The 13,453-nt window shown below is 32.0% G+C and overlaps 1 protein-coding gene across 3 annotated transcripts in view; it reads right to left on the minus strand.

The window, feature by feature from the left end:
- RhoGEF64C (Rho guanine nucleotide exchange factor at 64C) overlaps positions 1 to 13,148 on the minus strand; it is a 66,324-nt gene extending 53,176 nt beyond the window's left edge. The window contains exons 1-2 of one of the 3 annotated variants that reach the window (XM_089100073.1): positions 13,071 to 13,148; positions 5,249 to 5,433 (exon numbers count right to left, since the gene is read on the minus strand). The gene's annotated coding sequence lies outside the window, so the exon portion shown is untranslated. Of the gene's footprint in view, positions 1 to 5,248; positions 5,439 to 13,065 lie in introns of all 3 variants that reach the window. The other 2 variants (XM_089100071.1, XM_089100072.1) reach the window with 2 other exon arrangements.
- Between the last annotated feature and the right edge of the window lie 305 nt (positions 13,149 to 13,453).

Raw genomic sequence — 13,453 nt, forward strand, 5'->3', positions numbered from 1 at the left:
GGCATAAAAATTAAAAACTTATTTGTCATGTATGCAAGAGCAAATTTTCTGTGCCCAAACCATAAATGTTATGTTTTTTACCTGTCTCTTCCACGTTTTACTCCTTCCCACTCTCTTTACCCCTTAAATCTCCTTTTTACTTTATTACTTCTTGAAATATGTTGTTCTTGGAATTTATTTATGTTGAAAACTGGTACATGTGTGCATACAAAGCGTATTTAGACTGAAAGGATAATTATGTCATTGTGGCATAAAAATTTAAAACTTTTTTTTCCATGTATACAAGAGCAAATTTTCCATGCCCAAACCATAAATGTACAGTTTTTTCCCTGTCTCTTCCACATTTTTCTCCTTCCTACTCTTTTACTCCTTAAATCTCTTTTTACTTTATTACTTCTTGGAATATGTTGTTCTTTTAATCTATTTATGTTGAAAACTGGTAAATGTGTGCATACCAAGAGTATTTAGACTGAAAGGATAATTATGTCATTGTGGCATAAAAATTAAAAACTTTTTTGTCATTTATAAAAGAGCAAATTTTCTGTGCCCAAACCATAAATGTTATGTTTTATACCTGTCTCTTCCACGTTTTACTCCTTCCTACTCTCTTTACCCCTTAAATCTCCTTTTTTACTTTATTACTTCTTGAAATATGTTGTTCTTGTAATCTGTTTATGTTGAATACTGGTACATGTGTGCATACAAAGCGTATTTAGACTTAAAGGATAATAATGTCATTGTGGCATACAAATTTAAAACTTTTTTTTTCATGTATACCAGAGCAAATTTTCCATGCCCAAACCATTAATGTAATGTTTTTTCCTGTCTCTTCCACATTTTACTCCTTCCTACTCTTTTACTCCTTAAATCTCCTTTTTACTTTATTACTTCTTGGAATATGTTGTTCTTTTAATCTATTTATGTTGAAAACTGGTACATGTGTGCATACAAAGCGTATTTAGACTGAAAGGATAATTATGTTATACTGAGAGGAGTTATGTTATACTGAGATATGAGATATGTTATACTAAGAGGAAGTTATACTGAAAGGAGATTAAAGGAGTTAAAAGAGTAGGAAGGAGTAAAATGTGGAAGAGACAGGGAAAAAACATTACATTTATGGTTTGGCCATGGAAAATTTGCTCTTGTATACATGAAAAAAACAAGTTTTTAATTTTTATCCCACAATGACATAATTATCCTTTAAGTCTAAATACGCTTTCTATGCACACATATACCAGTTTTCAACATAAATAGATTAAAATAACAACATATTCCAAGAAGTAATAAAGTAAAAAGGATATTTAAGGATTAAAAAGAGTAGGAAGGAGTAAAACGTGGAAGAGACAGGTAAAAAACATTACATTTATGGTTTGGGCATGGAAAATTTGCTCTTGTATACATGAAAAAAACAAGTTTTTAATTTTTATCCCACAATGACATAATTATCCTTTAAGTCTAAATACGCTTTCTATGCACACATATACCAGTTTTCAACATAAATAGATTAAAATAACAACCTATTCCAAGAAGTAATAAAGTAAAAAGGAGATTTAAGGAGTAAAAAGAGTAGGAAGGAGTAAAACGTGGAAGAGACAGGGAAAAAACATTGCATTTATGGTTTGGGCATGGAAAATTTGCTCTGGTATACATGAAAAAAAAAGTTTTTAATTTTTATGCCACAATGACATAATTATCCTTTCAGTCTAAATACGCTTTGTATGCACACATGTACCAGTTTTCAACATAAATAGATTACAATAACAACATATTTCAAGAAGTAATAAAGTAAAAAAGGAGATTTAAGGGGTAAAGAGAGTAGGAAGGAGTAAAACATGGAAGAGACAGGTAAAAAACATAACATTTATGGTTTGGGCACAGAAAATTTGCTCTTGTATACATGACAAAAAAGTTTTTAATTTTTATGCCACAATGACATAATTATCCTTTCAGTCTAAATACTCTTGGTATGCACACATTTACCAGTTTTCAACATAAATAGATTAAAAGAACAACATATTCCAAGAAGTAATAAAGTAAAAAGGAGATTTAAGGAGTAAAAAGAGTAGGAAGGAGAAAAATGTGGAAGAGACAGGGAAAAAACTGTACATTTATGGTTTGGGCATGGAAAATTTGCTCTTGTATACATGAAAAAAAAAGTTTTAAATTTTTATGCCACAATGAAATAATTATCCTTTCAGTCTAAATACGCTTTATATGCACGCATGTACCAGTTTTCAACATAAATAAATTACAAGAACAACATATTTCAAGAAGTTATAAAGTAAAAAAGGAGATTTAAGGGGTAAAGAGAGTGGGAAGGAGTAAAACGTGGAAGAGACAGGTAAAAAACATAACATTTATGGTTTGGGCACAGAAAATTTGCTCTTGTATACATGACAAAAAAGTTTTTAATTTTTATGCCACAATGACATAATTATCCTTTCAGTCTAAATACTCTTGGTATGCACACATGTACCAGTTTTCAACATACATAGATTAAAAGAACAACATATTCCAAGAAGTAATAAAGTAAAAAGGAGATTTAAGGAGTAAAAAGAGTAGGAAGGAGAAAAATGTGGAAGAGACAGGGAAAAAACTTTACATTTATGGTTTGGGCATGGAAAATTTGCTCTTGTATACATGAAAAAAAAGTTTTAAATTTTTATGCCACAATTAAATAATTATCCTTTCAGTCTAAATACGCTTTATATGCACGCATGTACCAGTTTTCAACATAAATAAATTACAAGAACAACATATTTCAAGAAGTTATAAAGTAAAAAAGGAGATTTAAGGGGTAAAGAGAGTAGGAAGGAGTAAAACGTGGAAGAGACAGGTAAAAAACATAACATTTATGGTTTGGGCACAGAAAATTTGCTCTTGCATACATGACAAATAAGTTTTTAATTTTTATGCCACAATGACATAATTATCCTTTCAGTGTAAATACTCGTGGTATGCACACATGTACCAGTTTTCAACATAAATAGATTAAAAGAACAACATACTTCAAGAAGTAATAAAGTAAAAAGGAGATTAAAGGAGTTAAAAGAGTAGGAAGGAGTAAAATGTGGAAGAGACAGGGAAAAACATTACAATTATGGTTTGGGCATGGAAAATTTGCTCTTGTATACATGAAAAAAACAAGTTTTTAATTCTTATCCCACAATGACATAATTATCCTTTAAGTCTAAATACGCTTTGTATGCACACATGTACCAGTTTTCAACAAAAATAGATTAAAAGAACAACATATTACAAGAAGTAATAAAGTAAAAAGGAGATTTAAGGAGTAAAAAGAGTAGGAAGGAGTAAAACGTGGAAGAGACAGGGAAAAAACACTACATTAATGGTTTGGGCATGGAAAATTTGCTCTGGTATACATGAAAAAAAAAGTTTTAAATTTCTATGCCACAATGACATAATTATCCTTTCAGTCTAAATACGCTTTGTATGCACACATGTACCAGTTTTCAACATAAATAGATTACAAGAACAACATATTTCAAGAAGTAATAAAGTAAAAAAGGAGATTTAAGGGGTAAAGAGAGTAGGAAGGAGTAAAACGTGGAAGAGACAGGTAAAAAACATAACATTTATGGTTTGGGCACAGAAAATTTGCTCTTGTATACATGACAAATAAGTTTTTAATTTTTATGCCACAATGACACAATTATCCTTTCAGTCTAAATACTCTTGGTATGCACACATTTACCAGTTTTCAACATAAATAGATTAAAAGAACAACATATTTCAAGAAGTAATAAAGTAAAAAGGAGATTAAAGGAGTTAAAAGAGTAGGAAGGAGTAAAATGTGGAAGAGACAGGGAAAAAACATTACATTTATGGTTTGGGCATGGAAAATTTGCTCTTGTATACATGAAAAAAACAAGTTTTTAATTTTTATGCCACAATGACATAATTATCCTTTAAGTCTAAATACGCTTTGTATGCACACATGTACCAGTTTTCAACAAAAATAGATTAAAAGAACAACATATTCCAAGAAGTAATAAAGTAAAAAGGAGATTTAAGGAGTAAAAAGAGTAGGAAGGAGTAAAATGTGGAAGAGACAGGGAAAAAACACTAAATTTATGGTTTGGGCACAGAAAATTTGCTCTTGTATACATGACAAATAAGTTTTTAATTTCTATGCCACAATGACATAATTATCCTTTCAGTTTAAATACTCTTGTTATGTTATTCATTAGTTTATTTTATGGTATGATTATTATGTATAATGATATTAATTGTTGAAAGATCCATCAATTCAAGAATTTATTTCGCTGTAATTGTATTTTTATTTTCAATACTGTAAGAACTGGGAAAGAAAATATCTGTAATGTAATCCGTTTTCAATTAAGCGCTAATGACGCAGTAGGCTCTAAAGTTAGGAAAGGAGGCAGTATCCAAACCCTTGTTTGTAGGGAAACTATATTCGTTTTTAACAACTTTTAAAAGAGCTAATAAATTAAACTGAATATTTTATGGATAACGATATTAATTGCTGAAAGCTCATCAGCAAAATTTTACTATAATTTTAATATTTATTTTCAATATTAAGTACAAAAGAGAATATTTGTCATAAAATGCGTTCTCAGTAGAGTATCCATAGCTCAGATGGTTTTAGAATCTGACGAGGAAAGCAGAAGATCATACCTAAGCTCTTGGTCGTGGTAATATTTGTTTGTTCCAAGGTTGATTTGCATATTCAATTGAATCTTCACTCGTTTACAGATATATTTATTAATTTACATTAATATCTATTGTATGTTTATTTGCATTGATAGTTTATTTAATATTATTATTTATTTTTTTGAAAAAATATTACATTTATGGGCTGGGCGCAGAAAATTTGTTCTTGTATGCATGACAAAAAAGTTTTTGATTTTTATGCCACAATGACATAATTATCCTTTTAGTCAGTGACTCATGGTTAACTGCACCAAACAGCTTTGAAACATGAGAAGCGAGAGTAAGACAACTTGTAGTCTATTAGAAATAGATGTAATGGTGTAACAGGTATAATATTTTGTTTAAGCAGTGTTTGTCAGCTTTGCTTATGTCAATTAGAATGGAATTTTTTATTCTGTATTGCCATGGTCCTAGGGCTTTTAGAGCAATAAAGTATTATTGTCAAAGTTATTATTATAATCTCTTGTTGCCCCAGATATTATACTAATACATTATTATAAAATTAAGGAGCCATAGATAGATATCTGTAGAAGCATGGGGTGGAAATTACCTTGTCAAAATTAGAATCCTGCATTCATTTTGTTCAATGTAAGTGCATGAGTCTGGTATCTAAGCCTCATTATACAGGAAATGGTTCCTTGTGACCAAACCAGTGTCTTGAAACAGACACTAATTGATGTTTACTTCACCTTTAGTTAGTGTTTTGATGGTGTTTATTCAGCCAAGCTGTTAAAACTGTTCTGAAAAAAAATAAAGAAGAAATGAAAAATTTCAGATCACTATGAACTCAATTCCCATTCCTTTGTGCACACATCAGAGACAACACTCTAGCAATGCCTGTAGGAAAGAGCCATAAGACTTCACTGCATTATTTTTTCCCCAAACACACTTCATATGGAAGATGTGATTGTAGAGACTCTGGAGTGAGTTTGTTTTATTGGAATTTAAACGTTCTAGTGGCCTTTTTAAGAGTCAATAGTGATCAGAGGGTAACCTGCGCCTCTCCCAAACCCTTTTTAGCTGCCCTCCCCCAAAAGAAATTAGATCAAAATTTTGAGATACCCAATTTGTTCAAAACAGTCTAAGGGACAAACAACTGTGATTAATGGGATAACATTGCTCCCCACAGCTCTTGGGGTAAAGACAGTAAGTTCTACAAGTTGCTCATTGTTTACATATAGAACTTGTTATTGGAGAGGGGGTATGTTTGATCCCAAGCCTTCAAAACCTTAGAGTACTAAAGTAAACTTTCAGAATCTTTCAGGAAATGTTAAGGGGGGGGGTTGAACAAAATCAAAATATACTATGAGCATGATGGTTGTCTAAAGGGAATAATGGCAATATTTCAGGGATGACTGAGGGTATGAAATTGAAACTTTCAGTGTATGTTGAAAAGGAATCTAAGATAAACCAGCCCCCAGTCCTCCTTCTTAGATTTTGAACACTGATCAGAATTTTGAGATAACCCTTTTTGTTCAAACAAGTCATAAGGTGAAATCAAATAATTTATTGAAAAACAAGATGCAAACTTTAGTTTGATGAATCCTCCAGGACAAGGGGGCATAGTGAGAAGTTGTCCCAGAATAGAGCAGATACCAGAGTCCACAACTACTACTTCTTCAATAGAGTGATTACCTGTTGAACAATCTTCTTGATACTGTTGTAACTGCTCCCTCTGTTGATGCTTTTAAGATTGCTGTCATTAAGAATTGGTCCAATAAGCCATGGAAGACAGAGTGGGATGCAATTGAGTCAATGGCTCCCTTATCACTAACCAGCAACTCTACAGGATTTCTTCCTTATTTTGCTGGGCATTGTGATTTAAGGTAATTTAAAGTAAACTTTTATAGGCACAACCTAAACATTGAATCTTTAAGTGAAAACAAATTTATAAAAAGTTCACAACTATCAGTTATAGTCAAATTTATAATAGATATTCCCAACAATTGGACCTAAATATAGGTCCAATAGCTATACCTCTAGAAATAAAATAACCTCCACAACCCCAGGGCAAAAATTGTATATTATGAAATTCCCTTTATTTACACATGGGATTCACTATTGAGAAAGGGAGGGAATGCTTATTCCTGGGTGTGTAAAAATAAAATAACCTAATGGTATTCAGGTGAAACTTCAGGAAATTTTGACAGGGCATTTTAAACTAAATTAAAAAGCATTATGTGCATCCAGGTTATCCAAAGGGTATATTTGTAATATCTTAGAATCAGCTAAGGGTATTAACTTGAAACTTTCAGGGACATTCTACTTCTACTACAACTGCAACCACTTGTGACCACAACTACTTTGTGACAAAGACTACTTGTGACTGCTTACAACTTGGACTAGACTAGTTATGATTGGCTGACTGCAATGTTAGAAAAAAAAGAATAGTTTTTCAACATGAAAATTTCTACAAAAATTACCCCTACAGCCTGGGCTTTTTAAACATAATCATTCTTTTTCACACTTGTCTTATATTCAAGTCTGTCTGTGATTTAAATCCTTTGTTCAAACTTTAGGTACTTTTGTATTGTCCCAAACATACTCAAGAAGTTTGCTCTGTTTGATCTGATAAAAATGGGTTGTCTGTCTGCAATCAGTAATAATTAGCTTAGTTTTAGTGAGAAAAACTACAATGCAGGTATATTTAAATTAGATATTTAATATATAGAGGTGGTTAAGTATTTAATATGTGTTCTGGGTGGCCTGTTTTCCATAATTCTTTGTTGTAGTCTCCATGATTTTGTAACTTAAGTCTTATATTTTCATCATATTTTGGTATATTTCATTATGATTAACCTAACATCACTTGTTGAGTATGTTTAGGATAATACACAAGCACCAAACTTTAAAATCATGTGTCCACGATTTGAAAGCATTTCCTGTGAAGATGCAATGCACTAGAAATATACAATCTGGGGAATATATTTGCATATTGAGGGGATTGGGGGTATATCAGGGCTGCCTGCATAATGTGGAAGCTAGGTTCCAATTATTCTCTATATAATGAAGTAAGAATTGTTTTTATAACCTGTTTCCTTCTCAATAGCCATTAATCTAGACCTATACCCATTTTGTGATTTCATAACAGTTGATTTAATTTGTGGGTAGCTTACATGGGTTGAAACAAAATTGACGAATGGCAAAATGCATGGGAAATCTGAAATTAGACATGTAAATTCTATATTAGGGAGGGGGTACTTTACAGTGGAATTGCAATCAAAACTTTAGGCTTATACCTTCTTGACTCATGGAAATAACTCTGTTTAAGGGATTTCAATGGGACCACTGGAATTACATGTCACTTTGGAGCCCCTTTAAGAGCTCAAAGTTAGATTTGCAAGAGAATGGATTATTATTTTTTGAAAGATCACAAAAAAGACATCAAGAAGGCTGGCATAGCATGTTAACTGGTAAATTTTTGGCAGTTCATATTATTGACTTAAAAATAAAGTAAACATACTACTTGATGCCTTTTCTTATGCTCATTATGAATATAATAATCATTTTTGTCATAAATGAATTTTACACCCACCCCAACATATCGCAATTCAGGGTATATATTTGCAAATTAGGGGAATGGGGGTAAAGTTTATTTCTGATGCAAATGAGAGGTAAGTTTAAACTTTACCCCCCCCCCCTCACATGCAAATATATACCCTGAATTGGTATATATAGGGGTGGGGGTAAAATTCATTTCCAACAAAAATGATTATTATATTTGTAATGAGCATAAAAAAGGCATTGAGTGGTATGTTTACTTTATTTGTAAATCAATAATATGAACTGCCAAAAATTTACCTGTTAACTTTGTCTCTACAGAAGTGATGGAACCTTCTCTACATATACCTGTCTCTTTCTAAGGAGCCACTGATGTCAGTAAAATTTTACTTTAGCTATCTTGGAAAGAGGTAAGGTTAGAAAAGTGAAACTTTCAGGGATGAGTCTACTGGCTAAGTATGTCCCAGGAAGGTATTTTGAGGTACTTACCTCCACTCCTTCTCCCTCTAGAGGATCCTGAAATTTGCCTACATGAAAGGTCTATGCTTAATGAAATTTTGACAAAACAACATTTTACCTTAATTTTCAGTGAACAGTTTATTTTTCTCTGGCTTTAGCCTAATTCTGAAAATGCAATTCCTGTTGAGTGGAATTTTAAGCCATATCAATGTTTGTTTTTCAAAATTCAGGAATTGTATTTGCATATTTTTAAAAGCTTATAAATTGGAATTGAGCAAAGTTGTGAAGCTGAAAACAATTTTGTTATATTTCATTTAAGCAGAAGATCTATTTTGCAAGGTTTTACTTTTATAACACACCAATTTTTAAAGGTCATCAAAGGGTAGTACCAGTAAAATTCTACTTTAGCTACTTTTAGCCATCTTGGAAAGGGGTTAGGTAAGGAAAATGAAACTTTCAGAGATGGGTCTAACAGACTAAAGTATGTCCTGGGAAGGTATTTTGAAGTACCTACCTCCACTTCTTCTCTCTCTAGAGGGTCCTAACCTTTGATGACCTTTAAAAATCAGATATCCACTCTTTGACTATTGCAAAAATTAGTTTATAAGCTTATGTAGAATGGTACTATCCAATCTCCTTACAATTAAAAACATTTTAGTCATCTAGTTGGAAAATTTGGCCCATCTGTATAGGAAAAATCTAAATTTGCCAGCTAGTTGACAATAAATGTTGCCCAAGGAAAACTTTCATTTTCCAACTAGTTGACTAACAACTTCTCCCCAGCAACACTTAAATTTGCCAACTAGTTGACAATAAATGCTGCCCCAGCAAAACTTTCCTTTTTGAACTAGTTGACTAATATCTACTCCCAAGCACAAATTGATTTTGCCAACTAGCTGGAAAGAAACATTGCCCCAGAAAACAATTCATTTTCCAACTAGTTGACTAATAATAGCATAAAATATGTTAATATAGGGTTTTTTCAAATTTTAATTATCACTATTGTTACTATTGTGTTACGACTTCTGTCTCTCTCCTTGTCTCCCTCTTAATGGGAGATATAGTTTGAGTTATATATTAGGCTTTGAAGCCAGTGATTTTTTGTTTTGATTCCCAGGATAATTAGTCTTATACCTGGTCCCAAAAGTGAAATTGAATTTGTCAAAGCATGGAGGGTTATTCCTCCTGTTTGTTTAAGGAAAACAGATGCATATTTGAAGTTTTGTTCATTTCTATCTTGCATTTAATGGACATAAATTGTGTATGTTCCTTCAGTTATCTGTCTTTGTTTCTTTTCTGCAGGAATATTTTTGTCTCATTTTTATAATTTTTCCAACTAGTTGACTAATAACTTCTCCCCAGCAAAACTTAATTTTTCCAACTAGTTGACTAATAACTTCTCCCCTGCAATACTTAAATTTGCCAGCTAGTTGACAATAAATGTTGCCCCAGCAAAACTTTCCTTTTCCAACTAGTTGACTAATAACTTCTCCCCAGCAAAACTTAATTTTTCCAACTAGTTGACTAATAAATTTTTCCAGCAAAACTTAATTTTGCCAACTAGCTGGAAAGAAACATTGCCCCAGAAAACAATTCATTTTCAAACTAGGTGACTATTAACCTCTCCCTAGAAGAACTTTATTTTTCCAATTAGTTGACTAATAACTTCTCCCCAGCAACACTTAATTTTGCCAACTAGCTGGAAACAAACATTGCCCCAGAAAACAATTTATTTTTGAACTAGTTGACAGGCAACTTTTCCCCAGCAATACTTTCTTTACCCAACAAGCTATAAACAAACTTAACCTGTAAACACTTTTGTTAGCCATTTATTTGGCAAGTAACTTATCCTCAGAATAATTTCTTAGCTAACAACATGACATAAAGAGAAAACAAAAACATACTATTCTTGGTCCAACAAAAATTGGCAGTATGTGATTTAAACAAATGTGCTACAGCTAAGGTAAATCAAACAAACTGAATTCAGGAGTAAATAGTCTTGAAGCCACGGAACTAAAAATCTTCTCCTTCTATAAGTATGCTTTCCAATCTTAGGCAACACTCTGCAAGATTTTTTTTTTCTTGCCAAGTAATTACCTCTAAAACATTATATATATATATATATATATATATATATATATATATATATATATATATATATATATATATATATATATATATATATATATATATATGTATTCACTTATAGAAGGAGAAGACTTTCAGTTCTGTGCCTTAAAGACTATTTACTCCTGAATTCAGTTTGTTTGATTTACCTTAGCTGTAGCACATTTGTTAAAAGTACATACTGCCAATTTTTGTTGGACCGGGAATAGTATGTTTTTTGTTTTTTCTTTATGTCACATCGTTAGCTAAGAAATTATTCTGAGGAAAAGTTACTTGCCAAATAGATGGCTAAAAAAAGTGTTTATATGGTAAGTTTGTTTCTAGCTAGTTGGATAAAGAAAGTATTGCTGGGCAAAAGCTGCTAGTTAACTAGTTCGAAATAAATTGTTTTCTGGGGCAATGTTTGTTTCCAGCTAGTTGGCAAAATTAAGTATTGCTGGGGAGAATTTATTAGTCAACTAGTTGGAAAAATAAAGTTTTGCTGGGGAGAAGTTGCTAGTCAACTAGTTAGAAAATGAATTGTTTTCTGGGGCAATGTTTCTTTTGAGCTGGTTGGCAAAATTAAGTTTTGCTGGGGAGAAGTTATTAGTCAACTAGATGGAAAAGGAAAGTTTTGATGGGGCAACATTATTGTCAACTAGTTGGCAAATTTAAGTGTTGCTGAGGAGAAGTTATTAGTCAACTAGTTGGGAAAATTAATTAAAAATTATAAAAATGAAACAAAAATATTCCTCTTCAAACCACAGTTTATAGAATTATCCAGTAAGTTTATTGCAGATCATTTCGGTCTTTGTTCTTGGTGTGAACAAAAAGCTCCTCCCACTTATTTCTTCACTTATGGATCAGTGTGTTTGCATCTATCAATGAGAAATGGTTACAAAGTACATTATTTGTAATAGCGGGTTTCCACTTATTTCTGATTGTTTTGCATCTGACTTGTCTACCCATGAAAAGATCTGATGCCGTTTATGTTTATATCTGCAAAAATGTTCTCCGGAGCACTCACACCCCAGTCCGGGTTTTTATAATGGGTGAGATAGGGAATGATCATACTGGATAATTATATAAACTGTGCTTTAAACAGACAGGAGAAATAACACTCCAAGCTTTAACAAATTTAATCTCCTTTTGGGACCAGGTATAAGACTAATTATCCTGGGAATTAAAACAAAAACTCCCTGGCTTCAAAGCCTAATATATAACTCAAAATATATCACCCATTAAGAGGGAGAGAGACAGAAGTTGTAACACAATAGTAACAATAGTGATAATTAAATTTGAAAAAACCCTATATTATTAACATATTTTATGCTATTCAGAATAAATTCTAGCTAGCCTATTATTAATCAACTAGTTGGAAAATGGGTCAATACATACCAAATCATATTATTGATAGGACTAAAGTGAATACACCATTCAATGCCTTTTTTTATGCTGAATATAAGTATAATACGCATTTCGATCGGAAATAAGTTTCAGCCCCCCCCCACAGATACAGGCCAATTCTGGGTTAGGTTAGGTATAGCCTTTTGAGGGGGGGGGGCTGAAATTCATTTACAATGGAAATGCTTGTTCTATTCGTAATCAGCATAAAAAAGGCATCTAATGGCATATTCACTTTATTTTAAACTAAAACCAATTATTTGGTTTTTATTGACCAGAAAATGAATTGTTTTCTGGGGCAATGTTTCTTTCCAGCTAGTTGGCAAAATTAAGTTTTGCTGGGGCAATATTTATTGCCAACTAGTTGGCAAATTTAAGTGCTGCTGGGGAGAAGTTATTAGTTAACTATTTTAAAAATTAAGTTTTACTAGGGAGAAGTTATTAGTCAACTATTTGGCAAATTTAGATTGTTCCTATCTAATTTATAAGGTTTTCAAGATAGGCCTAGGCTATGCCAAAAAAAATTCCAAGATTTTGAAAAAAAAGCACTGATATGGCTTAAAATTCTATTCAAATAACAGGAATTGCATTTTCAGAACTAAAGCTAGAAAAAAACAAAACTGATAACTGAAAATTAAGGTAAAATGTTGTTTTGTCAAAATTTCAACAGGTTAGGCTATTCCTGTCATGACCAAAATTTCAATCTGTCATGAAGGCAAATTTTAGGACCCTCTAGAGAGAGAAAGAATGGAGGTAGGTATTTCAAAATAACTTCCTAGGACATGATTTAGCCTGTAGACCCATTCCTGAACATTCCATTTTCCTAAACTAACCCCTTTCCAAAATAGTCAAAAGTAGAATTTTACCGTTTACAAATTTAACTGATCAAAAAATTACTTTACACTAGCTCAATATTCCACCAGTCATTTGTATAAAATCCTATTTGTATCAAATCCTTGGAATCCTTCAAACGAAAATGCTCTTCTGTTTCTTCTTTACACAACTTTGGTGGATCGCCGAATGCGTATTGCTGCTCGCCCGAATATGAACTTTCGTCTTCGTGGGCCAAATTACCACTTTTTATGACCTTTCCATAAAATCTCGATTTGTCCGTCATTTTTACGACGCATCATGATTCTCAATGGAACTGAGCTAGAAAATGCTTTGAAAGTTTCTGATATTTGACTTTAGTTAAAGATTAACGTAAATTTCACTTGCATTTGTAGGTTTTTGCAAAAGTCGATCAGCCAAATTTCAATTTAGAATAATGATTTCACGTTGTCTT

Source organism: Artemia sp. Qi Xiang Cuo, chromosome 14 (assembly GCF_049724085.1).
Source record: "Artemia sp. Qi Xiang Cuo chromosome 14, ASM4972408v1, whole genome shotgun sequence".
NCBI classification, from domain to species: Eukaryota; Metazoa; Arthropoda; class Branchiopoda; order Anostraca; family Artemiidae; genus Artemia; species Artemia sp. Qi Xiang Cuo.